The sequence below is a fragment of the Mauremys reevesii genome, unplaced genomic scaffold (genome assembly GCF_016161935.1).
Source record: "Mauremys reevesii isolate NIE-2019 unplaced genomic scaffold, ASM1616193v1 Contig10, whole genome shotgun sequence".
Classification (NCBI taxonomy): Eukaryota; Metazoa; Chordata; order Testudines; family Geoemydidae; genus Mauremys; species Mauremys reevesii.
Window position 1 is genome coordinate 335,137 of NW_024100716.1, and position 23,207 is coordinate 358,343.

Here is a 23,207-nt window from a genome sequence, read left to right on the forward strand (position 1 = left end):
TCAATCTCTGGCAATACCAACGTCTTCATAGCTTCTTACGCCCGCTTAGAACTAGATAACCGTCTAGACAGGCTGCAAGAGCGGTGCCTGTACCATGACACTGACTCGGTGATATGTGTGAAAAGGGAGGGTGAATGGAATCCCCTCAGGATCGGCTCTAGGCACCAGCAAAACAAGCACGTGCTTGGGGCGGCACATTTCCAGGGGCGGCATTCTGGCCATCCTCTTCCCAGGAGTTGAGGATTTCAGTTGTTGGAAGGAAAAGAGCACCGGCCCGTGGGCTTACTTGAGATTCACAGGGTTTACTGTACAATTGCCCGCTAGAAAAGAGAAGCTGGGAACATGGAAAGCTAGAAGGAGCTCAGGTGCTGGGAAGAGAACCCGGGGCTGGACCAGACAAAACATCTGCAGGGTCTAGTTCTCTTTAAATCTTGCCATCCTTACTCATGGGACTGACCCCACTGGCTCCCATGGAACAATTTGTGGGGTAAGGATTACTTAGGCTACGAAAGGTTTGCAGGGCCACTCTCAAAATCCCCAAGAACCTCTCTGAGCACAGACCTCATTGTTTCCAATCAGGGTTGCCTCTCTGGGCTCAAATCCATGTAGGGTTTAAACAGAAATCGGTACCATTTCCAAGCTAACCAGTTTGCATCAAACTCTGAAGCCCTCAATCCTGAATTTCAGGGGTGTGCAAGGGGCCAGCACATCTGGGAAGAGGAGAGCACATAGGGACTAGCACAGAGGTGTCAGCCAATGCAGGATCCCTTCACTGGTATGTCTTGTAACTGCAGTGGTTTATAATGTAAGAACGCAGTAAAGCACAGTAAGGGGAGAGATCAAACAGCTGGTTTATGGATCTCCATAGTGAAGTTCAGCCTGACAACTAGATCCCACATGCATCGACCCTATCCTCTAAGCGAACATGGACTGGAACTTGGCACGGCTAACACAGAGTTCAGGAGATTTCACACTCGTGTGTCTGGTTGGAGAGAGAGATTCCAGACCGGGTGCTCCTAGGGAAACCTAGGGGGCCTGTCTGTACAAATAGGCAGTGGACACAGGGGATCAGGCTGATGCACCCAGCCCCATTTCCGCCCCACCATCACCGCTGGAGCCCAATTCCCCTAATCGCGCTGTATGGCTGCAGCAGCTGCCCTAGCCAAAGGCACCTGATCTGACAGAGCAGTGTCAAAAGAAGACCTCACTCTAAAGAAACAATGACTGGTCAGAGAGACACGGCATAAGGATACTTTTCCAGGAGAGGCAATCTCCTCTCTCTGGGCCTCTGTATTTCTGCAGCACCCTGATGCTTCCACCCAGGCAGCTTTGGGAGAGAGAAAGACTCCCATGAACGAAACTGTCAGACTCAAACACACTCCTAACAATGGTGACACCAGACGCCATCCCGGGCTCATTCCACGCTACTCTGGACATGATGAGGTGAGTCAGGGCCAGGCTAACTCCCCCCACGTGTTCTTTGCTTGTCTGAGAACCAAGCCCTTTCCTGAGCTGCTGCCCATGGTGCTGGCTTGCACCCACAGACTCACACGTGCTCCCCCCTGAACACAGCCCCTCTGCCAAGCAGGGGCCCAGAGAGACGGGCAGGTGCTGCCCAGCTCACAGGAAAGAAGCGAGGTGCTGGGTTGCCTGACAATTGGCTTCTCTCCCTCTCCTGTGTGGGCACATCCACACGAATACAAGATCTGCCAGGGGCACGTGCTTTGCAGGGCTGCATGGAAAGGCGCAGGGCTGGACCCTACCCCCACCTCCCCGGCAGTCAATGGGAGTTTTGCCCCAGGAAGGGTTGGAGAGTGAGGTCTCCACCATCCCATTTCCAGCCTTGCTCCTTCGCCGAGCTCACGACGGGCGGTGAGACCCCACACAACACGAGCCCTGGGAGAGCTCCCCCGTGTCAGGGTGTAGCTGACAGTGGGGGGCACAACAGATGTATAGATCCTGTCCAGACATTCTTATAAACTCCTGGGGAAGGAATCGACACTGGATTGGCGGGGATCTGGATCCAGATCAGTTCAGTACCAGGACAGGGTCCTTGCTGATAATGTTCCTCCAGAGCTGGCACTTGTCTGCTCATGGAGGGGATTCAAGCTCAGGAATAGGCCTGTAGCTCCGCTCAGCGCTTCAGTGGCCACTGGGCTGTTGCATTTCATAGCCACGTCTTCATTGCGGGTGCTCAGTCAGGGGAGAGAGAGGAAACCAACCCCGCTAATGTAGGGTTTTGTCCTCCCCTGTCCATCCAGCAGGGCAGAGTCTAGGGAAGGCAGATTGTGTAGTTGGATATGGTCTATAGATTCATAGATTCATTCACTCTAGGACTGGAAGGGACCTCGAGAGGTCATCGAGTCCAGTCCCCTGCCCTCATGGCAGGACCAAATACTGTCTAGACCATCCCTGATAGACATTTATCTAACCTACTCTTAAATATTTCCAGAAATGGAGATTCCACAACCTCCCTAGGCAATTTATTCCAATGTTTAACCAGCCTGACAGTTAGGAACTTTTTCCTAATATCCAACCTAAATCTCCCTTGCTGCAGTTTAAGCCCATTGCTTCTTGTTCTATCATTAGAGGCTAAGGTGAACAAGTTTTCTCCCTCCTCCTGATGACTCTCTTTTAGATACCTGAAAACTGCAACCATGTCCCCTCTCAGTCTTCTCTTTTCCAAACTAAACAAACCTCAGACCATTTCTCCAATTTGTCCAGATCATTTTGAATTATGACCCTATCCTCCAAAGCAGTTGCAATCCCTCCCAGTTTGGTATCATCTGCAAACTTAATAAGCGTACTTTCTTTGCCAACCTCTAAGTCGTTGATGAAGATATTGAACAGAGCCAGTCCCAAAACAGACCCCTGCGGAACCCCACTTGTTATACCTTTCCAGAAGGATTGGGAACCATTAATAACTACTCTCTGAGTACGGTTATCCGGCCAGTTATGCACCCACCTTATAGTAGCCCCATCTAAACTGTATTTTCCTAGTTTATCAATAAGAATATCATGAGAGACCGTATCAAATGCCTTACTAAAGTCTAGGTATACCACATCCACCGCTTATCCCTTATCCACAAGACTTGTTATCCTATCAAAGAAAGCTATCAGATTGGTTTGACATGATTTATTCTTTACAAATCCATGCTGGCTATTCCCTATCACCTTACCACCTTCCAAGTGTTTGCAGATGATTTCCTTAATTACTTGCTCCATTATCTTCCCTGGCACAGAAGTTAAACTAAATGGTCTGTAGTTTCCTGGGTTATTTTATTTCCCTTTTTATAGATGGGCACTACATTTGCCCTTTTCTAGTCTTCTGGAATCTCTCCCGTCTCCCATGATTTTCCAAAGATAATTGCTAGAGGCTCAGATACCTCCTCTGTTAGCTCCTTGAGTATTCTAGGATGCATTTCATCAGGCCCTGGTGACTTGCAGGCATCTAACTTTTCTACGTGATTTTTAACTTGTTCTTTTTTTATTTTATCTTCTAAACCTACCCCCTTCCCATAAGCATTCACTATGTTAGGCATTCCTTCAGACTTCTCAGTGAAGACTGAAACAAAGAAGTCATTAAGCATCTCTGCCATTTCCAAGTTTCCTGTTACTGTTTCTCCCTCCTCACTGAGCAGTGGGCCTACCCTGTCCTTGGTCTTCCTCTTGCTTCTAATGTATTGATAAAAAGTCTTCTTGTTTCCTTTTATTCCCATAGCTAGTTTGAGCTCATTTTGTGCCTTTGCCTTTCTAATCTTGCCCCTGCATTCCTGTTTTGTTTGCCTATATTAATCCTTTGTAATCTGTCCTAGTTTCCATTTTTTATATGACTCCTTTTTATTTTTTAGATCATGCAAGATCTCGTGGTTAAGCCAAGGTGGTCTTTTGCCACATTTTCTATCTTTCCTACCCAGCGGAATAGCTTGCTTTTGGGCCCTTAATAGTGTCCTTTTGAAAAACTGCCAACTCTCCTCAGTTGTTTTTCCCCTCAGTCTTGATTCCCATGGGACCTTACCTATCAGCAATCTGAGTTTACCAAAATCCGCCTTCCTGAAATCCATTGTCTCTATTTTGCTGTACTCCCTTCTACCCTTCCTTAGAATTGCAAACTCTATGATTTCATGATCACTTTCACCCAAGCTGCCTTCTACTTTCAAATTCTCAGTGAGTTCCTCCCTATTTGTTAAAATCAAGTCTAGAACAGCTTCCCTACTAGTAGCTTTTTCAACCTTCTGAAATAAAAAGTTGTCTGCAATGCAGTCCAAGAACTTATTGGATAGTCCGTGCCCCACAGTGTTATTTTCCCAACATCACCACCAAATCTTGGGCTTTGGATGATTTTGTTAGTTGTTTAAAAAAAGCCTCATCCACCTCTTCCACCAGGTTAGGTGGCCTGTAGTAGACTGCTAGCATGACATCACCCTTGTTTTTTAACCCCTTTTAGCCTAACCAAGAGACTCTCAACACTTCCGTCTTCTATGTCCATTTCCACCTCAGTCCAAGTGTGTACATATTTAATATATAAGGGAACACCTCCTCCCTTTTCCCCCTGTCTATCCTTCCTAAGCAAGCTGTACCCATCCACACCAACATTCCAATCGTGTATTATCCCACCAAGTTTCAGTGATGCCAATGATGTAATAGTTGTATTTATTTATTAGCACTTCCAGTTCTTCCTGCTTATTACCCATATTTCTCGCATTTGTATACAGGCATCTAAGATACGGGTTTGATCTTGCCTCCCAGTTTTGCCCTGACCCTCCTTTCTCTCTGCCATTATAGCCCATGCTCCCTCTTGTTTCCGACCCATCTCCCAGGTCTCCATGTTCCCCACTTACCTGTGGGCTTTGCTCACCTGTCCCCGTTGAACCTAGTTTAAAGCCCTCCTCACTAGGTTAGCCAGTCTGTGTGCAAATAGGGTCTTTCCCCTCCTCGAAAGGTGAATGCCATCTCTGCCTAGCAGTCCTTCCTCAAATAGCATCCCGTGGTCGAGGAAGCCAAAGCCCTCCTGGTGACACCATCTTCGCAGCCAGGCATTCACCTCCATGATGCATCTGTCTCTGCCCGGGCCCCTATCTTTGACAGGAAGAATCGAAGAGAATACCACCTGCGCTCCAAACTCCTTCACCTGTACTCCCAAAGCCCTGTAGTCACTCTTGATCCGCTCAGTGTCACATCTCGCAGTATCATTTGTGCCCACATGGATGAGTAGCATGGGGTAGTAGTCAGAGGGCTGGATAATCCTCGACAATGCCTCTGTAACATCTCGGATACGGGCCCCCGGCAGGCAGCATACCTCCTGAGATGATATGTCAGGGTGACAGATGGGCGCCTCCATCCCCTTCAGCAGAGAGTCTCCGACCACCACTACCCTACATTTCCTATTCGCAGTGGTGGCAGCAGACCTCCCAGCCTTAGGGGTATGAGGCTTCTCCTCCTTTACTGTATGGGGATTTTAAGAGCGGGTCACTTGGTCCTGCAAATAATCACCCTGTTCACCGCTATGGAAGCGGTGTGCGAAGCAACCGCAGCTCACCCAGCGGGGATGTCACCATGTGGAAGAGCCCATTGCATGTCAAAGGAGAGAAAACTCAGTCTTGGCCTGGGGCAGGCTGCTGTTTATACCTGTTGGGGATCCCCCGGCCAGCCAGGCATGCTCAGGAACCCAATCCAACAGGGTCATGCAGGGATCAACAAAGATCTGTGCTGACTTCTCTCTCATGAGAGCAGGATCCAGGCCTTGGGTGGCAGAGAGAGTCCTGGACCCGTGTCACACGTGCTAGGTGTAGCTGAGAAATACCTTTGGGGGCAGCTTCTCTGATAGTGGGAAAGGTCAGAGCTGAAGTCAATGTCAATTCCCACCAGCTGAGGATCGGCTGCTGCTTTTCTCTGGTCTTTTTGCAGAGCGATCCGAACCGCAAACAAGCTTCCAGTAACTTGTGCGGATTATTGTCTAGCTGCGGTAAAACAACAAACAAAAAACCAGCACCAGCAGTAAGTGTGATTCACAGCTGCTTGGATGCAAACTCCGCTAGTGTTGGGGAAGAGGAGAGAGGGATTTAGGAGCTGAACTGTCCAGGTGAGGTTTTTCATGGCTCTGGGACACACTGAGTGACGCCCCCAAACCCTGTTGTCCTAATTCCTCCCCCCACCACTTCCCTTTTGATTTGTAGGATATTTCCCGACCCTAGACATGTGAGGCATTTCCTACAGGAGCAGGTCACTGGAAGGAGGGTGGTGATGGGAAAGCGGGGACCGGGGTGTCAGGGGACATTCCTTCCAATTAAAGTGAAAGGGAGAGACACCAGGAGCCTTTTACTGAAAGGAGAAGTAGGGGAAAGAAACACTGGTGGTTTTTAGACTTTAAGGAGTGAAACTCTCTGATCTCGCTTCAAGTCTGGGTGGGAAGTGAAGTTGGAGGGGCATGCGCTGAAAGAAGAGCAAATGCAAAAGAGAGTCTCCTTTAATAAGTTGCCCCCAAGAAATCAAGTGACGAATACAAGCCCCATCTTTCTTTTGAATCTAAGAGATGCCTTTGGAATGAGGTTAAAGAGCCATCATCAGCCATTGCTGAGCAGAGTGGAAAACAATGCAAATTATGTGCTGTGTAAACATGTGTAAAAGCCCCCCCCCACACACACACAAAAAACGGGGGGAGGGAGGCGGCCAAATATTGTTTTGCTTGGGGCAGCAAAAAACCTAGAGCCGGCCCTGAATCCCCTCTGCGGAATTATTTAGGGGACCTCACGAGTGAGATCCCACCAGATCAACACATCACCAAGTTTGTGGTAGCAGGCCCGAAAACATACGTGTATAAGCTGTCATGAAGAAAGGCTTGTCTGAAAGTCAAAGGGATTACCCTGAATATAGCAAACTGTGAAAAGATCAACTTTGACAGTTTGAAAGATCTAGTCCTGGACTATTGCACGGGCCTGCGAGAAAACGCCTCAATAAAGATAGCGGTGCAGCAGCCCTTTATCGTAAGGAACATAAATCAGTGGCAAATAAAGAAAAAAATCCTTAAGAAAATGCAGAAAGTCATTTACAATGAGAGGGTCCTAGGGGAAGGGTTCAAAACCCTGCCCTACTGCTTCTGAAAATGGATACGAGGTGGAAACACCCCTTTTCTGCAATTCTTGTGGGGCTGAGCAACTGCAGGAAAAGTTACTTTATAAAAAATGTGTTGGATAATATTGAACAAATGTTTTCTTTTATGCCTGAGAATATTGTGTGGTGTTACGGTTGTTGGCAACCTCTGTATAAAGAAGTGCTCTGTAAATATCCCTTTATCAATTTTGTGGTGGTGCTGCCCGATGTTTTTGATGATGACTGTTTGTTTCCTACCAATAAAGTAAATATGATTCTAGTAGACGACCTGATGAACTCTGCTTGTGAAAGTGATGAAATCGAGAAAGCCTTTACCAAGTACGTGCATCGCAGAAACCTGAGCCTTATGTATATAGTTCAGAACCTGTTTTGTCAGGGAAAAAAGAATCGCACGATTAATCTAAATACAAAGTACAGCAACAGAGAGTCCTGTGGCACCTTATAGACTAACAGATGTATTGGAACATAAGCTTTCGTGGGTGAATACCCACTTCGTCAGATACATGTGACGAAAGTACATGGTTCTGTTCAAAACCCCCAGGGATAAATCACAGATCGCTATGCTAGCTGAGCAATTTCATACAATGCATTCCATGTAAGATATCATATGAAAGGTTATGATCTGCTGAAACCCACTGTTCTGTCAAAATACATATATAATTAATGTGTATGAAGTTATGAGATTCTCCATTGTTAGTTACCCAGTGACAACAAAGGAAGTGATCCACTCCCAGAAGGATGTTAAACAGCCACTAATCAGCAGGGAAGTGGTAAACAAGGGATTTACAATGCTGTAAGAGGGCTGTACAAGCATCACACGGTGGGAGATTGCACAACTCTGTGACTCAGACAAGACTCCCAGGACATGTCTGGGCTAGTGTTTTCCAGGCACATGGACTGAGGATATAAAATAGAGGACAATGGCATCATGTTTTTACCTTTCTCCTCCCCCATCTACGCTGGAAGCAGCAAGGATGCTGGGAAGACAAGGACTTGAACTGAGGAGACTAGTCCCAGGCTTAAAGGGGAAACCTGTGTAATAAAAATGGTAACCTACTTGCAACATCCAGTGGAGTGACAAAAACTACTTCATCCAAATACTCCCTGGTCTAATAAGGTTTAAGAGTTAGACTTTTGCACTTACCTTTTCTTTTCTTGGTTAACTCTTTGTGCTTAGCACTTATAATTCCTTTAAATCTCTCTTTCTGCAGTTAATAAACCTGTTTTATATTTTTACCTAAACCACTGTGTTTTTGTTGAAGTGCTTGGGGAATCTCAGCTCAGTTTACAAAGACTTATGTGTATCCTCTCCACATCAAGGGAGGGGCAGACTAGGTAATAGACTTACACTGGTCAGGCTTCTGACCAGGGCAAGATAGTATATTCCAGGGATGCAAGGCTGGGGGCTTGGGAGATTTGCTCGTGCCTTTCTCTGTGTAATTCTTGAGTGACTCAGGGAGCATTGACGCAATTTGATTGGCAGGGGGAGAGGGGCGCTCCACATACTGTTTTGCTGAGTGATAACAGTGCCTGATGGGGTTTGCTGCTTGTCACTAGCAGAGCATTGTAAGAGACAGCTCAGGCTAGAGAGTTAAGGGGGCACAGCGGTACCCCATTTTCATGTTGTACCCCACGGATCCCTTCTCAGGAGTTGTCCATGCTTTATCTCCATTCAATTTGACATGAACAGGGTCACCAGATTCTAGACATGGCTGTACTCAGACTGAATTACATCTGTTGTATAAATGTTTATGAGCTTTTAGTCTTTTTATCCAGTTTGGCTCCCTTCTTCATGACTGGCCACTTTGGAGATAGATTCTTGTCCAAAGTTGGAACAGAAATTCTGGGTTCTCTTTCCATCGGGAGTTGTGCTGACCTAGACCCAGTAGCCGCTACTGGTATAGATCTGTAACTCAGAAGAGCAAGGAATGGATCTTCCTGCTCTAGGATTTTCTTGGCAACCTGTACAATTTTCTCAGCCTCTCTCTTTGCTTGTAGGTAATGTGGGCCACTAATAATATGATCAAAATCATATTTCATTCAGAATAACAAATTCTGCTGCAGTGAACTGTGGTCTGTTGTCTATCTCTACTTCTTCTGAAATACCAAAGTGAGCAAAAGTGAACTTCAGTTTCTCAATAATACTGTGGCATGTTATGTCTTTCAAGTACATTCTTTCTATAGAGCTGGAAAAATAGTTCATAATGCCTGTGATGTCCTCTGAATTTGCATAAAACTGCAGCTACTATTTTCCAATGTCTCTCAGGTAGAGTGTTGTTATTAAAGGGTCTTTGTGTTGGGTTGATCTGTTAGTTCTGCAGTGTTCACATGCAGATAATTTAGTCTTTATTCTTTCTGTCCACACTGACTGGTTGGCATGTCTGTCAAGATTGCTGTTTGTAGTTGGGGTTGTCTTTTATCTAACACTGGTCTGTATGTAACCACAGCACCCATGTGTATGCCTTTATGTCATCTTCGAGCTCACAGGTAACTGAGTGTCATTCCAGGGTCTGTGACAGAGTGTCTGCTACTACCAGATTTTCCCAGGAACATATTTATCAATTGGGTTAAACTGCACTAATCTTATCAAAAGACTTTAGCATCTCAAGTATCAGAGGGGTAGCCGTGTTAGTCTGGTTCTGTAGAAGCAGCAAAGAATCCTGTGGCACCTTATAGACTAACAGACGTTTTGCAGCATGAGCTTTCGTGGGTGAATACCCACTTCTTCGGATGCAAGCAGCATCTCAGCGGCACTTGATCCAGGTCTTTCCCACTGATAAGGATTACAAGCAGTTTATGGTCTGTTATCAGTGTAAATGAATCCAATCCACACTGATATCTGTAAAAGTTCTCACATGCCCATACATGTCCCAGGCACTCCTCTTCAATCTGTGCACATGTTTTTCTGTATCTATAAGGGTGCAAGAGCAAAATGCAACTGGCTTCCACTCAAGAGCCATTTTGTTGCATAAATACACCGCCCAGGCCAGAGCTGCTTGCATCTGCATGGACCACTGTGGGTTTGTTCACATCATAGTACTTGAGAACTGGAGCCATTGAGATCATTTTTATCCTTTTCAAAGCATTTTTTTTTATTTGGCCCCCATAGCCAAGATGTGTTGGACTTTAACAGTGGTAATTCAGTGGTTTTGTCATTGCAGAAAGCTCTTGTAGGTATCCACCAAGGTAGTTTACCATCCCCAGGACATGTCTTAGTTCGGTTACATGTGTTGGTGCATTCAATTCTCAAATTGCTTTTACTGTCTCAGGGCTAGAACTGATTCCATCTTTGTTAAGTGTCTGTCCCCAAAACTTGATTTGGCATAGGCAGAAAATGCATTTTTCCTTGTTTAGCTTCAGTCAAGACTGAGTGATTAGGCTTTGGACTTCACTGAGGATTTTGTTGTTCCCTCATAACTGCTTCATTACATTTTTTAAGATCACACAGGTTCGTATTTTCCATTTTGTCTGCTATCACTGGGGAACACCATGCTGTTGGCTCAGAGATCTTCTTGGTTATGTCAATCGGCTCCATTCTCTTTAACTCACTTTCCACTTTATGAAGTAAGTGGATATGAATCCTACAAGGTGTAAATACACTTATACATGTTCAGTACTGTTTTATAAGTTTATTTGTACTGGATCTCCTTTCAAAAGTCTGATATCACCAAATATTCCCACAAGTTCTTCCACCTTTCTCACTAGGCCCATCATGGCTGCCATGCTGGGGCTGAGAAGGCTGTTGGTCTGTGTTCCTTTCATAATATCTGAATTCACAACTTTGTTGTCTACAGTAAAAAAATAGATTGACTTAAGTTAGGTCAACCTACAGCCACTGCAGTAATTAAATTGGCTGTTGGTGTCTACGCTACCCTCCTTTTGCCAGTGATGTGTGTCCTCACCTGAAGCACTTGCATTGAGTGAAGTGGGGCAGTGTGGGGCACTGACAGCCGCAGTATGGGGTACTGACAGCCACACAGAGCTCACAGATGGAGTCCCCCACTGCACTCTCCTTAGGCTGACAGTCCAAGCTGTGAGCCAAGCACAAGGTTCAATTTCACAGCAGGGAGCCTACCAGCAGTTAAACTGACATTCTTGTCAGTTTCATGGCTGCTATTACTTCACATTTCTTCTCCAGCTCCAGTTGTCATGCCCTGTGGGTTTCAAAGCTGGAGCCTCCTCCTTGCCCCAGGGCTGACAGACAGAGCTGTCAGCCCAGTGCAGTGTTCAGAGATGGAGGTCGGGGAACTCACCTCACAGACATGAGGATCAGGTTCTAGCCCCGACTCTATGTGATGTGGAGAAGATATTTGAATTCAGATCTCCTGCACTACAGATGAGTGTGCTGGTGTTAATTTTTCTCACTTTGAAGCTGGCAGAGATAGAACACACCCTAGAACCAATTACTGGGGTTTCACAGTTCTATTTACAGTTGTATGTTTTTATGAGTGCAAAGGTGTGATTTTCAGCTGCTATCATCTCTTATATGGATGTTTTATGTAAGAGATGGACCTAATAGCAGAGTTTACACAGAGGGGAGGAAGGAGCGGGACCAGCAGACCTCCCACAGGCATGTCGCCAAAGGCGGCCTGACTGCTGTGCTTGGGGTGGCAAAATACATAGAGCTGTCCCTGGTTGGGACCCTTTTTTTCAACACATACCTGAGACAAATCTCTCTCGATCAGGGTGGGTGTTTGCGCGTGCATGTGTGTGCACTTTCCTGTATGCATCAAAAGAGTCTCTTACAAAAGCTTCCTCTGCTAGGAAGAAATATACTAACTCCTGCAAGAGACAAGCAAAGCAATGGAGAGCTGATCGAATAGTTTTAAAATAAAGAAATATTCATCATAATTGCTGTTTTGAAGACAGCAAATTTCAAATAAATTTCCTTTTTGTGAAACAATTAAAAAAAACCAATGGCTTTTTAATTTTTCATTTTCAAATATTTGATTTTTTTAATTTCACATACTAATTAATAGGCAGCAGGTTTAAAACCAAAAGGAAATACTTCTTCACCCCATTCAAAGTCAACCTGTGGAATATGTTGCCAGGGAGTGTTGTGAAGGCCAAAATTATGATGGGGTTCAAAAAAGAATTAGATAAGTTCCTGGAGGATATGTCCATCAATGGCTATTAGCCAAGATGGTCAGGGATGGAATCATAGAAGATTAGGCTTGGAAGAGACCTCAAGAGGTCATCTAGTCCAACCCTCTGCTCAAAGCAGGACCCACCCAAACTAAATCATCCCAGCCAGAGCTTTTTCAAGCCAGGCTTTAAAAACCTCTAAGGATGGAGATTCCACCACCTCCCTAGGTAACCCATTCCAGTGCTTCCACCCTCCTAGTGAAACAGTTTTCCCCTATATCCAACCTGGACTTCCCCCATTGCAACTTGAGACCATTGCTCCTTGTTCTGTCATCTACCACCACTGAGAACAGGCTAGCTCCATCCTCTTTGGAAGCCCCTTCAGGTAGTTAAAGGCTGCTATCAAATCCCCCCTCACTCTTCTCTTCTGCAAACTAAATAAACCCAGTTCCCTCAGCCTCTCCTCATAAGCTATGTGCCCCAGCTTCCTAATCATTTTTGTTGCCCTCTGCTGGACTGTCTCCAATTTGTTCACAACCTTTCTGTAGTGGAGGGACCAAAATTGGACACAATACTCCTGATGTGGCCTCACCAGTGCCGAATAGAGGGGAATAATCACTTCCCTCAATCTGCTGACAATGCTCTTACTAATGCAACCCTATATGCCATTAACCATCTTGGCAATAAGAGCACCCTGTTGACTCATATCTAGCTTCTCATCCACTGTAATCCCCAGTTCCTTTTCTGCAGAACTGCCGCTTAAGCAGTCAATCTCCGTCCTGTAGCGGTGCATGGGATTCTTCCGTCCCAAGTGCAGGACTCTGCACTTGTCTTTGTTGAACATCATCAGATTTCTTTTGGACCAACCCCACAATTTGAGCTACATGAACCAGTGGTCTGGCCTAGTATGTTAATTCTTATGTATAAGTTTATTTAATGAAGAACAGAGATTCAAGTGATAGGAAGTAGAAATATTGGAAACAAAATAGTACATATAAAATATCATAATATGCATTCTAGAGCTTAAACTTAACTTGTCACATCATATAGATCAAAAGTTCACACAAAATACTTCCAGTGTCTTACAGCCAAGCTTGGCTGTGATTTTCCACTCATGATGGGCATTAGATGTTTTCTTTTAATATCAATTTCTCTGAACGAAAGACCTACTGAGGTAGGTTCCAAATACATGAGGCTCCCACCTTGCCAAAAATTTTCACAAGGCAATGGTTTAAAGCTTGTAGACATATGTAGCGCCCCTCTCCACCTGGTTACCTCCTTTAATGGCAATCCGCTTACAGGTTTTGATGGACAGGTCTGGGTTCTTTTGGATCCCACCATCCACTCAGCAGGGTGAATCATTTTTTCTTTTTTGCTGTGAAATTATTTGGTGGTGCCTCCACCCCCCTCGCTCCTTTCTGGCAGGGCAGCTTGGGCAGAAAATTCTAACTACAGAGTAATCCCCACTTACTTGCCAGATAGTTGGAGACTTCCAATAAATAACACACCTAAAAATATATTCAGCACAATAATTATATTAAACAGGCAACATATACAACATAACAGGGTGAATCACTATTTTTAGGGTCATTGGTGCCCACACTTAAAATACCCGTGACTTGATGTAACAAGTGTAAAATTAGTGTCCTCTTGGTACGCGTACTTTGCTGGGGCCCATGATGACCTATAAAATTCTCTGCAGTGGTTTAGCCATGTGGCTAACAGGGTTCAGTACAGTCCAAAGGACTCACAAGTGGGAGGAGGTGGTGAATCCCTCCACAGGTGTAGTAAGCAGCAGGTTATAAAATCCTCAAACCCTCACTCCCTGGCTTGAGGGCACAGTTCAAGGACTTATAATCATATACAACACAGATATAAATGATCTTATAGGCCTTAATTTTTAGGTAGACTTTGAGTGGAGTAAGAACATTGAACTATGGAATCTGTCTTACCACCATAGAAAGCAGTGGTAATGATGACCATAGTATTCCAGGGCAGATAGACCTTGAGGAACTGTCTGTCTTTTTTAGGTTAAAACAGAGCATGCTAACTCTGAAAGAATTCCCCTGGATAAAATCCTCATCCTCATGCAGAAAGCAAGTCATATCCTGCAAAGGGGGTAGAAGGGTCCAAGAGTCCGGCTAAATAAAATGGGGCCCTGAATCCTGAGACTGACAAAATATGTTTCAACGGCCTTTATCTTAAGCCAGGAAATTCTAGGGATCCGCCAATAACGCCCCATTTGTCACACTGGCTTCCTCTTTCAGGGTCTATTCTACAGCAGAAAAGGTTTGTTGGTATAGCTATAAAAGTATAGTTACAGTAAACACTTCTAGTGTAAAATCAGCATCTACTAGCAAAAATGTGATTTTACTGGTATAGATTATACCAGTTCCCCAAACAAAATAAGGACTTTTATACTGCTATAACTGTGCCTATACTAGGGCTTTTGCCAGTGTAGAAGTGTTGTAAAAAATCATACCCCTAATCAACATTATTATACCTGCAAAAGTTTCCAGTGTAGACCTGGTCTAAGTGTTAGTTGTCCCTTCTGTAAAATGGAGATGATGATAATATTAATCCAGGGATGAAAAGCACTTTAACTTCTTCAGGAGGAAGATGCGGCACATGTGAAGTGCTGTTATTACTCAGCAGAACTGGAATAACCTCATATTTGGAGGGACACAAAGTTTCTAACTTGTTTTGTAAATCAGGAAATAGGTGGGGTAGAACATTATGTTCTTCTACTGGGCAGTACTGCTCTATGGGGCCCTGTAGGAAAGAGGCGTGGCCTCCTTCAGAGATTGACAGTGAGGGGGGGCCAGACAGCCCCTGGTGGGCGGAACCAGGAAGCAGAGGGGCGGGACAGGAGCAGGAAGTATAAAAGGTGGTTGCTGTAGGGCAAACAGGAGGCAGCTGCTAAAAGAGATGGATGTGTTCTTCCACTTGTGATGCAGAAAACTTCAGTTAACCTGAGGACTTGCGCAAGCTGCTACACCTGACCAATGCTGAAGAGCTGCTGGTATTGCTGCTGGCCATATACCCCCAGGAGATGGAGAATGAGCCTGGGGTTCAGGTACACCCTGACGGGAGGGGAGGAAGGAGCCCAGTGATAGCCAACTGCAGTCTGGCTGCAGGAGCATCTGAAATGTGGTCAGTGTGTTGCAGGGGGATTCCCTGCTGACCCAGTGGCAGACCTTGCTGCCACTGTTAGGGCCCTGGGTTGGGACACAGTGAAGTTGGGCAGGCCTGTGTGCCCCACACACACCCCTACTGACCCATCATGGGGGTGGCAGTACACCCCCTCTTCAGGCCAAGAGGCCTGTGCTTGGCTGGCTCCCACCAGAGCCAGGACAAGAGATTGTACCTGGGTGCCTGACCCCTGGTTGGTGGGCTAGACTCTTTGGTGGGTGCCTGACCCCTGGCTGGGGTGGGGGAGAAGGAGGGTGCTAGACTATGTTTGGTACCATGCCTTGTCTGAGGCCTGGGCTCCTGACTATGCCCTGCCTGAGGGTTCGGCTTTAGACTGCTTGATGCCCTGCCCTGCCTGAGGGCTTTGGCCCCTGATCCTCTTCTATCTTGCTGGTGGGATGGAGCACTGAGACTGGTAACTTCCCCATTATCTTAGACCAGTGGTGGGCAATCTGCAGCTCCTATTGGCTGGGAATGGTGTGGGAATGCTCTGTTTATCAGAGTATTGAAAGTAATTAAACTGTATTAAAACAACTCATTTAATGCAACTTCAGTTTTGGTGAAAGTTCTAAGCTATAACCCTGAATGTGCAAGAAGCAGATAAAAAATATCTGAAAAAGAGCTGGAATTTTTCATCTTATTTTCACCAAGTCCTTACTAAGGAAAGTAGCAAACCATTGCCCTTTGAAAAGAAACACTGCACCGTATCACAGTACAAACCCAAATGAGCACAGCAGGAGGCTATCCTGGTTATCCAAATCTGGTCCTGTTTCATTACAAACTTCCTTTCTGTGATGATGATCTGGTAATAAGGGGGCAATCAGTTGTCGAAGGTAGCTGTTGCCATGGCAGCCAGGTTGCTAGTCATTCTCCTCAAGTATGGAAATGAACTGGAGGGAGGGAGTGCTGAGTGGTGGATTATCTCTGATGTCACAATGCTACTGCTCAGCCAGCACCAGGTGGCAGTAAATGTGCAGTGTGTATGAGGGGAGCAGGGGAACAGGCTTTCCCAGTGCTCCTGTTTCCCCAAATGTCCTAAAGAAGACAACAACATAACTACACAGAATACACTTTAATGATGATTCCACACACGATGATTAGTCGCTCAAATTTGATTCTAGTCCCACATGGCATGTTGGGAAACAAGGGTTCCAAAAAAGGAGAGACCCTGTAAAACTTAAAATGTTGATGCTCTGGTGTATTTGTGGTTGTGTTAAAATTGAATACTGTGACTTTAAATTTTGGGCAGGTTTTCTTGATGTGCTTGCATGCTAGGGGGCTCAGTAGGGCAGCACTCAATCGGGACTTAGCAGCACTCAGTCAGCAGGTACCCAGTGAGTTGTGCCTCTCTGTTATAGGCAGTAGCCTACATTCTCTCCCTCTGATTTTTGGGTTCTTATGTCTTATTGTTCTGGCTCCTAAGAAACAACTTAGTGAGACATTGCAAACTTCCAGCAGGAGTTTTTTGTTTTTTCTCTAACTTCTCTGCTTGTGTGCCGATAAAAGACACAATCTCATAAAAAATTAAATAAAATTCTGAAGCCAAAAGTCCTTTTGAAAGACTAAAAATGAAAGTTTTCCAGCAGAATATTTTTTTTCCAGCTGGGAAATGTTGATTCCTTGCAATTGAGACATTCCCTGGGAACACATCCATCTCAATGACATGTTGTTCCCGACCAAAATGTGAGAGTGGGAGAGTTCAAATGTTGTTGTGGGGGGGGGTCACAGCATTGCCACCCTCACTTCTGTGCTGCCTTCAGACCCGGGCTCGGAGGGCAGCAGCCACCAACCTTTCTGAAGCTAGAAGAGGTTCCCAGATGTGGAGGTGGCTCCAGCTGCAGCCACAGTGTTGCCGGCACCAGAGTGCCCGAGGTAGCAACAGTGGTTTGTTGCCCGGTGTGCTTCGCTCCAATAAACACACCAAGGTGGAGAAGCAGACAAAGTTTATTTGAGATCTCAAAGCGGTGCAAGGAGACAGAGGCGTCTCAGATCAAGCACACAGCTACAAGCAGCTGTTTCTCTTTTTATACATAACTTCAGCTAAGCATTCCTATTACCCCCACTATTCCCCCTCTACTCCCCCTCCCTCCTAATTCCCATATAGCAGATACATTATGCCGTGGCAATTACATTAAGCAGGTTCAATCATACTTGGCAGCAAACAATTCATCTCGTTAGTGACTTTTTCTTGACCTGTTATCTTGTCTTACTTTCTTTGATTTGTTATCCTGCCCCCCTTAGCCAGGTGCACGCAGGCCTCATTATTACCTCCTGGTACCAGTGTTGCACTGATAACTAGCTGTTACACATTCCATTCTCGGTTGCTGGCCTTTAAGGTCGATTAGAGTTTAAACATGGAGGCGCTCTGGGCAAGCATAAAATAACTTTGGTTCATTCAGGCCTAGTACAGATGCCTGATGACACCAACAACAGGACTCAGAATCCCTGAGCCCAGGCACCCAGAGATGTGACTAAAGCAGAAGCTGCCAAGCTCAAAGCCCTGAGCCCAATGACAGGCTGATGCAGTGCACTTGCTTCTGCACTGCCTCTGGATGTTCATCTGATATCACCATGGAGAGCAGCCATACAGCGAAGTCCTGTCCTCAGCCCCAAAGACAAACATCTAGGAGGCCCCTACTGGGGTGCTCCTGGCAGGGGGGCTCCCAGTAGGCATGGGAGATTGAATTAGCCCTGCCCCATGAAATCCAATCTAGACAAGAAAGGCACAGCAAGAACCAATGGTTGTCAGCTGAAGCCAGAGAAATTCAAATGAGATGTAAGGCACATCTTTTTTTTTTTTAAAGTGAGAGAGACTAGCCCCTGGAACAAATTACCCAGAGAAGAGGTGGATTCTCTGTTTCCAGGTGTCTTCACATCACAACTGGTTGTCATTCTGGATAGGTGCCTTTTAGTGAGTTACAAGCAATTGGGCTTAATATGGTGCTAAGTGCATGAAACTTCATAGCCCGTGAAATAGAGGAGATCAAATTGTTTCACAACTGATGCCCCTATGAAAAACTCAGTGTGGGTTGAGGAACAGGCTCTGCTGTTTTTCTGGGTAGCCTGCTTGCTCCCCAGAATAAATAATGAACAAGTGGGGAGATCTGGGGATGCAGCTCAAACATCCAACTGGGCTGGCTGGGGCAGACATCAGGCCTGCAAGGGAAAGGTGAGTGTGGCAGTGACTTCACAAAGGCCTTTGGCAGGAACTCAGCCTATTGGACAAAGACGATGAGGCAACTGTGACCTCACAGAGCTCTCTTGACAACAGCCAGGCAGGACAGGGATGCGGGGCAGGGGAAGCTCAGAGACCCCTGTAGCCTTGCTGCAGCAAGCCTCCATCTTGCGGTCTCTCTGTGAGGACCAAGAGAGGATTGGTGTGGAGGAGATTCTTTGTGGGTTTTTCATTTCTGTGTGGATTTTGTCAAAAGTCATCTGTGTAGAATGTAAGAAAAAATATAGGCCCTATGTACAAAAATATAGGCTCTATCCTGGGAAGCCGCGACCCTGAAAAAGACTTTGGGTCATGGGGGATAATGAGCTGACCATGAGCTCCCAGTGGGATGCTATGGCCAAAGGGGCAACTGTGACCCGTGGAGCCGTACCTAGCAGAATCTCAGGTAGAAACAGAAGTTCCATATTTGTGTACTGGGCACTGGTGCAACCACTCCTGGAATATTGTGTCCACTTCTGGTGTCCACAATTGGAGACAGATGCTGATAAATTGGACAGGGTTCACATGAATGATGAAAGGATTAGAAAACATTCCTTGAGCTGACAGACTACAGGAGCTCAATCAAAGAGAAGGTTAAGCGGTGAGCCTAAGGGAACAAATATTTACTAATGGGCTCTTTGCTTTAGCAGATAAAGGTTATGAGCAGACAATGGCTGCAAGCTGATGCCTAGACCAATTCACACTGGAAATAAGAAGAGAAGCATTTTTAACAGTCAGGGTTTAAAGTAATTCACTGAGGGTTCTGCTGGATCCTCCACAACTGGCCTTTTTCAAAATCAAGATTGGGTGGTTTTCTAAAAAATCTCCTCCAGTTCCATTGGAAATTATTTTGAGGGACATTCTATGGCTGATGTGAAACAAAGTCAGACCAGAGTGGTTCCTTCTGGGCTTTTAATTTATGAATCTGTGACTGGCTGGGGGCATTTGAAATTTGTCCCTTTTCACTTCCCTCTTGTCTCATCTTCTCTTTTTTCCCATTTCTTTCTTCCTGTTACCACCGAAGCCTCCATAATCCAAGGAACACCTGATGGCTGCAGGAGACAGAGGGGTGCTGGGAAGGTCTAACTCATGATTGCCAACACAGAGATATGTTTTTTGGCTTTGGATGGGGGACAAGTAGCAAATCTGTCAGTCACTACAACAGGTCAGGAAGACTAGGAATAAAGTCCCACTGGCACTTCCCAGCTCTGGAAGGGAGTGTTCCTCTAGTGGTTAGTGTGGGAGCCTGGACAAAGGACTCCTGGGCTCCATCCCTGGCTCTATCCCTGACTCTCAGTGCAACCCTGAGGCAGTGGCTTCTCCTGCCAAGGCCTCTGTTTCCATCAGTGGGGCTGGAGAAACTGCCCTACGGCTCTTGGGCCATCACGCTTCAGGAATGTGAATGAGGAGACCTTGAGATGGGAGGTGTCCTGCTGGTCGTCGGTCAGTGTAGTGAGCCCCTGGCTGCTGGCCTGAGTTTATCCATCCCCTGGCAATAAAGCATCATGTTTTCACAGCCACTTTTGATCTCCTGGCTTTTATCCCCTGCCCTGCTGGCAGGGCGTTGTGCAGCACCCTTTCCAGCCCACCTGGGTGTGGGAGATCGAGGAGGAGGGTAAAGGAAGGACCAACACCAAGCATCTGCCATCCAGCTTCATCCTATCTAGAGCACGTAAGTGGAGCTCTCCAGAGCCATCCCCAGTGTGGTGGAAATATCCCACCACTAGGGCTCCCAGCCCATCCCTTCTCAGGGTTTGTTCCCCAGGTTGAGAGTTCCTGTGCCCTGGGGTGGGATGTGTGGGGAGGATAAATTGCCTCAGCAGAAGGGATGTGGGCAGGGGAGCAGGCAGGCCCGTTAATGGGAGGCTGCTTTGAACCCAGACTCATGGCTGCTCCCCACTCAGTTCCAGGATGGAGCAGCTGAAGCGGATGCTGAGGAGGAAGGCCGGGCAGGTGGCTCCAGAGCCAGAGAGAAGCAGCGACTGGCTTGCCCAGGAGGAGAGAGGCCCCTCTGTCCCCGCAGCCGGGGAAGAGGCTTGTGGCCAGGCTAAACAGAGGAGCTCCCTGGCTTTCTGGAGGAGGAAGAAGACACCAGCTCCCATAGCTGACCCTGAGGCTCCCTTCTGGGCCCAAATGGAGGTGGCCCCGGGTTCAGCTATGGAGGAGGGACCCAGGAGAGGGCAGGAGCCAGGCAAGATAGCTCTGGGGCTTCCTTCCCAGGAAGCCAAGGAGCCAGGAGCTGCGCCCCAGGTCCCAGCAGGAGCCACCCACCACCCTGGCTGCTGAGGAGCCCCCTGCCAGCCCAGAGCAGGAGATGGGCGCCTCTGGGACAAACACCAGCAACTCCGCCTACTCCTGAGGGGCCAGCAGCTCCTCTGTGGGGTCTGACAGCCCTGAGGCTGAAGGCTCCCTCTTTGCAGGTGAGGGGAGACCCAGGGGAAAGGGAGGAGGACTCGGGTGGTGGGGGACTAGTAACACCCTGTGCCCATCGGCTCGCCAAGGCACCGGGACTGACCCATGTGAGCCTCACTAACACCAGTGGGGGTGGCACAGCCACGCCCCTCAGCAGGGGATACTGGTTGGAGTTGGCGGAGCTCCAGCCTCCCCTGATGATGTTGGGGGTGGAGGGCTGACTGCCATGGGGCCCTGAGGCAGAGGGGGTTGAGGGCATCTCTGGAAGGGGTAGGGTGGGGCCCTCTCTGCCCTGGGGTTCCTTACAGAGAAGGGGGAAACATGGAGCCTTCTCTGTCCACTGCATCCCCCCCAGCAGCAGAAGGCATTAAACTCTCTCCTTCCCTCCCTGGTGCAGACACCCCCAGTGCCCAGCTGGAGATGGGGCAGAGATGAGGTACAAAAATCCCCCAGCTGTGCTGCCACCGAGTCTGTCCTGCTCCTTGTTCCATTTCCCCCCAGGCAGGGGGGTCTTGTACCAGAGAATCCCTCACCCCCAATTGAGGAACACCTCTCGCTTATCTGGCACCCCAAAGTTGGGACATTTGTCCCACACAGTCCAAGGTGTCCACTCCCCGCAGACACTGTCCAAGCTACAACCTCATGTCTGTGCAGGGCGACACTGGTTTCGGAAGGGGGTGGCTTTCCCTGTCCAACCCCATGGAGGTCCTGAGTCCTGGATCTGGTTTGGATTGGGTGGGGAGGTCCCAGTGTAACAGGCACGCTCTCTGTCTCCCCGCATACTCCACTCCTAGTTGGTGGAGAACAGGGCCAAACAGCTTCGCTTCCTTCAAGCTGTCCCGAGTCTGTTTCTCGGCACAGCAGCAGGGGCGGGACACCCTGGAGCCCCACTTTTCAAAAGCGGCCCTTGTGGAGAGCATTACGGTGAGTGGGACCCCATACCCGGCCCCTGGGGTTAGGGATCCAGACATGGGAGGAAGAGTTAGTGGGGCCGGAGAAGGAAGCAGAGGACAGGGGTTCCTGGGGCTGAGGACTTGGGGGCAGGGAAGGGGATAATTGTGACACTGATCAGGAGCTGGCAGTGGGGGAATTGTAAGACCAGGGGGAAGGGGAGGGAGGAATTGGGTGGGAGGGGGGAAGGAAGTTTGATGGATGGGAGGAATGGGGGCCCAGCTGGCTGGAGGTGGGGGTGACACTGGCTGTTTCTGCAGAGCACTTTGGCCTCCTCCCTGGGAAGTGCCTGTGGATCTGCAGGGCCTGAGTCTCACACCCAGTTTTGTTTCCTTGGGGTCTCAGGAGCTGATTGAAAATCTTCCCGTGGTGTCCGAGCCAAGCTCCATCATGTCCAGCTCCATGGCTGTGATTTACAATCTCAGGTACCAGGACCCTCCCATCCAGCTGCCCTAACCCTGATGGGGCCAGAGCCGGGAGTCTCGGATCCTCCTCCAGCTAGGTTACCCCCAGCTGTGGCTGTTCCCATCCCTCAGCAGAGGAGGTGGGAACATTCCCCCTTTCCTGGCTGGGGGGTTGATTTCACTCCAGTAACGTTAGCGTCCATAGGGAGGGGATCACTGCGGGGGAGGGGGTCATGTCCACGGCAGTGCCAGCACCACGCTGGTGGTGCAAAGTGTACGACAGGCTCCTCTCTCCTGCCAGCAAACTGAAGCCACCATTTGCCCTGGAGCTGGAATCACGCCTCATGCAGGCTGTTCTCCACAGAATCTTTACCGTGGGCACTGGGAACGACACCACCCACTTCCGGGTAAGTCCTGATCCTACTTCTCTGTCCCTGCTCCCTCACTTTGATGGAGCTGCTGAGAATAGGGGAGGGGTGAGCAGAGCTAGGCACAGGCCCGGGACAAAGTGGCAGGGATGGCCCCTACCCTCCAGAGGGGATTGTGTTACCCCTCCGTGGCTGATCCCAGACTTTCCTCCTCTCCTCATTCTCTGATCTCTTGCCTGGACTTTCCCAGGGATCCTACCTCCCACCCATTGCAGTTTGGCTGGTCCATAGTCTTCTGGGTACCAGGCCCTGCACAGAGAACTGCTAAGAGCAAGGATTGAAGAGGCAGCAGGAATCTTGCCATGAACTCTTGCTAAGTGTCCCTCGAGTGATGTGAATGGCAGAGGCCAGGATGTGCCTTTTGAGTCTTGCCAGGGCTCCTGGAGAACCCTCTTAATTGTCTCCTGATTG